A 4,562-nucleotide genomic window follows, 5' to 3' on the forward strand; every position below is an offset into this window, starting at 1 on the left:
GGTACGCTTCTTAGAACTGTTATATGCAAACTCGGCCTGGCTGAGGACTCGATCCCAACTGGTAAGGTGTTCTCCTATGAGGCAACGCAATAAATTCCCTAAGCTCTTATTAACAACCTTGGTTTGGCCATCGGTCTGAGGGTGGAAAGCTGAGGAGAAATGGAGTTTCGTTCCCATCATCCGTCATAGGGTCCTCCAAAAATGACTAGTGAACTTAACATCCTTATCGGACACTATGGTGAGGGGTAACCCATGGTACTTGACAACCTCACTAAAGAAAAGTTTGGCTACTATGGATGCATCGGAGGTCTTAGAGCATGGGATAAAATGGGCCATCTTCGAGAAGCAGTCAACAACCACATAAACAGAATCGTGGCCTTTCGAAGTTCTTGGTAGACCAAACACGAAGTCCATGCTAAGGTCCTGCCAAGGGGAGTGGGGAACGGGTAGGGGAGTGTACAAACCCGTGTTTTGCTTTTGTTGTTTGNTCCCTAAGCTCCTATTGACAACCTCGGTCTGGCCATCGGTCTACGGGTGGAAAGCGGAGGAGAAACGGAGCTTCGTGCCCATCATCTGCCATAGGGTCCTCCAAAAATGACTAGTGAACTTAACATCCCTATCGGACACTATGGTGAGGGGTAACTCATGGTACTTGACAACTTCATTAAAGAAAAGTTTGGCTACTATGGATGCATCGGAGGTCTTAGAGCATGGGATGAAATGGGCCATCTTGGAGAAGCGGTCAACAACCACATAAACAGAATCATGGCCTCTCGAAGTTCTTGGTAGACCAAGCACGAAGTCCATGCTAAGGTCCTGCCAAGGGGAATGGGGAACTGGTAGGGGAGTGTACAAACCCGTGTTTTGCTTTTGTTGTTTGGCGGTCTGGCATGTCCTGCACTGACTCACAAATCTAGCAACATCCCTCTTCAGTCCTGGCCAAAAGAATCAGTCCTCAACGAGGGTGATGGTCTTATCGCGACCGAAGTGGCCAATGACTCCCCCATTATGTAATTCTCATATCAGGAAATCTCGGAGTGAAGTCCTGGGAATGCACAACTTGCTTCCTTTAGAAAGAAAGCCCTCCCTAAGTAGGTAGTCCGAGTGGTTGACTGGGTGGCCTTCACTCAAGGAAGTGAACGGCTCACTAAAATCAGGACAGGTGGGGTATTGGTCCTTGACTCGCTCGAACCCAACAACCTCTACACTCATTGCCTAGAGTAGCACACTAGCCCGACTCCTAGCATTGGTGCGAATGAGGAATATGTTCACCCAGCTTAGTGCATCCGCAGCAGTATTCTTGACACCAGGTTTGTGCTTGAGTACAAAAGTGTACTCTTAGAGAAACTCAACCCACTTGGCATACCTCTGGTTAAGTTTCTTTTGGGCACTCAGGTATCCCAGAGCTTGGTGGTCAGAGAATAGCATGAATTCTTGCGGTAAAAGGTAATGTCGTATGTAGAATATCGTTGCCTAGCTTCATTAAGCTTCTCACTAAAATAGGCAACAGGGTGGCCCTCTTGTCCTAGGACACCACTTATCCCAATACCAGATGCATCACAATTAACTTCGAAGACCTTAGAGAAATCTGGGAGGCGCAGGACTGGAGCTTCAGTCATAAGCTTTTTAATCTCATTAAAGGCCTTCGTAGCACTCTTAGTCCATTGAAACTCCTTTTTCATGCAATCGGTGATAGGAGACATAATGGAACTAAACCGGTAGATGAATCTTCTGTAGAAGGTGGCTAAACCATGAAAGCTTCGTACCTCATGAATGTTAGTTGGCTCCGGCCACTCTACAATCGCTCTCACTTTCTCTGGGTCAGCAGATACTCCCTGAGCTGACACAACAAATCCCAGGAATATGACTTGATCACTCATGAAGGTGCACTACTTGAGGTTGACAAAGAGTTTCTCTTGTAAGAGCACATGAAAAACCTTCTGTAAGTATTCCAAGTGGGAAGACGGGGTCTTACTATAGATGAGGATGTCATCAAAGTAAACCATAAGGAACTTGCCAATGAATGGTTGAAGCACTTGATTCATTACCCTCATGAAGGTGCTAGGTGCATTTGACAAGCCAAAAGGTATGACTAACCACTCAAAGAGGCCATCCTTCGTCTTGAAGGCTGTCTTCCACTCATCTCCAGGCCTAACCCTAATCTGGTGGTACCCGCTCTCGAGATCAGATCGAAGAGTTGGCCATTATATCCAACATGTCATCAAGCCTAGGGATAGGGAACCTATACTTGATGGTGATCTTATTGATGGCCCTACTATCAACACACATATGCTAGGTGCCATCTTTCTTTGGCGTGAGTAAGGCAGGTACAGCACACGGGCTAAGGCTTTCCCTAATGAATCCCTTTTGCAATAGTTCATCCACTTGCCGTTTGAGTTCGGCGTGTTCTTTGGGATTCATTCGGTAATGGGGTAAGTTCGGGAGAGAGGATCCTGGAACCAAGTCAATAGCGTGCTGGATGTCACGCATAGGCGGTAACTCATCAGGTAGTTCCTCAGGGAATAGCCTCTCGAATTTCCTCAACAAGGGTTGCACTTCTTTAGGAGCCTCAGTGAATAAGCGTGACCTATCGGTATTACTCTGTACGGCAACTAGAGCATAAGTCACCCCTGACTCGTGACACTCTCCTTCAAATTGCTGTTGATTTAAAATGTTGAGTGTTTTGGTGGGGGCGTGTTTGGATGTACTTCCCTTGTGTTCTGGAACCCTAACTTCCTTAGGGGCACTGGGGGTCAGTCTGATCTTCTTCCCTTTGAACTCAAAGACATAAGTGTTAGACTTCCCGCAATTGGTGACATCCCGGTCATATAACCAGGGCCTACCTAGAATGATGTGGGCAACATCCATCTTTTTTTTTCTCTAGGACATCACACCACACTCGATGCTCATATCCTGCAAAGTGTAGGGGAACTAGACACCTCAGATTTACGGGAATGGTGGACTGATCAACCCAGGCAACCTTGTAAGGCTTGGGGTGGGGTTCAGGTTTGAGGCCCATTCGAGCAACAACGCTCTTGGCGACCACATTCATGCAACTCCTGTTGTTTATGGCGACGCGGCAGTTCTTGCCCTGATGACATGTGTAGGTGATGAAAATATTAGTTCGTCGCCAATCGTCGCTACTCTTAGGTTGTGAGACCATGCAACGCACAATGCCGAGCTTGAGGTCACCGGCCTCCTCGGTGTCCTCATCAGATATGGTCTCGTCTGGCCTATGGTCCTCATACTCATGGTCCTGAAAATCCTCTTGGTCACTTTCCTCAGGGGTTTGCTCTCCTACATAAAGATTCCTATTGGGACATTCTCTAGAGAAGTGACCAAACCCACGACACTTGAAGCACTGTTGTTGCCCACTACTCTTGGGTGCTTCTCCCAAAATTCCTTTACCCTTGTTGTCAAATTGACGCTGTGGTGCAGCAGGGGGTTTTGGGAATCCAGTTGAGCCTTGGGGTGGTTTTCTAAATTGGGACTCCCCAGCTTGGAAGCTCTTCCTCTGAGAATAAGTTCTCATGGAGGATTCCACCTCAAGGGCTATCCTGAAGGCCTATGGAACGTCTCGCACCAAGTGGGGTGCCATACGAGACTGAATTTTGGAGTTCAGCCCGGTAAGGAATCTGGATAGTGTCTGCTCAACATCCTCCCGAATACGGCTTCTAATTTTTAATTCATTGAACTTGCTCATGTACTCGGTCACAGTCAACTTCCCTTGCTTCAGGGTATTCATCTCATTTAACAACTGGAGCTTATAAGTGATAGGCAAAAATTCCCTCTTGAGCCGCTCTTGCATCTTTACCCAGGTGGTGATTGGCTCAAGTCCTAGGTGGTCCTCCTGGTACTCTAGGTCTGTCCAGAAGTCCTGGGCAGCTCCAATAAGCTTGAACTTAACAAATCGGTAGCGGACTTCCTCTGGCATATCATAGAAATCGAAGTACCTATCCATCTACTTGATCCAATCCAGAAGGATCCTAGCATCAATCTGACCATCGTAGGTAGGGGCATCTACCTTAATCATCCGTTTGACATCAAAGCCCCTATCATGGTGCTCATAGCCCTCATCATCTTCATATTGGGTTTGGCGTCTTGGCGGTGGGCCTCGACCCCTACCCTGATCCCTACCACGCCTTAGGCCTTGGAAGTTATCCCCTATCCGGTCATAACCATCAGTCTGGTTATATTCGTTTACTTCCTCAGGGTTAGGGCCTCTGCCCCTAGGTTTAGTGCCAGTTATGTTACGGCCTTACCATCCATCAGGGTTTTGGGCACTTGTCTCGAGGGCAGCCAACTTATCGGTAAGGGCTTGGAGATGGATAGCTTGTGTTTCCTGTATGGTTTGAACGGCTTTCATGAATTCAGCCAGTTGCTCCGATTGGGTGGCGGTGCTAGGAGGGTCAGACATATCCTGGTATGCTCTACCACTACGAGTGGACATAAGGAGATGGGCAGCCAAAGGTACGGTTGCCACCAAAAACTCAAGGTCTACTCAGGATCTCCAATTGAGATAAGTAGTTAGCCCTTTCAATCTTGAGGTCAGAAATCTCCCT

This window comes from Macadamia integrifolia, unplaced genomic scaffold, assembly GCF_013358625.1.
Source record: "Macadamia integrifolia cultivar HAES 741 unplaced genomic scaffold, SCU_Mint_v3 scaffold445, whole genome shotgun sequence".
NCBI classification, from domain to species: domain Eukaryota; kingdom Viridiplantae; phylum Streptophyta; class Magnoliopsida; order Proteales; family Proteaceae; genus Macadamia; species Macadamia integrifolia.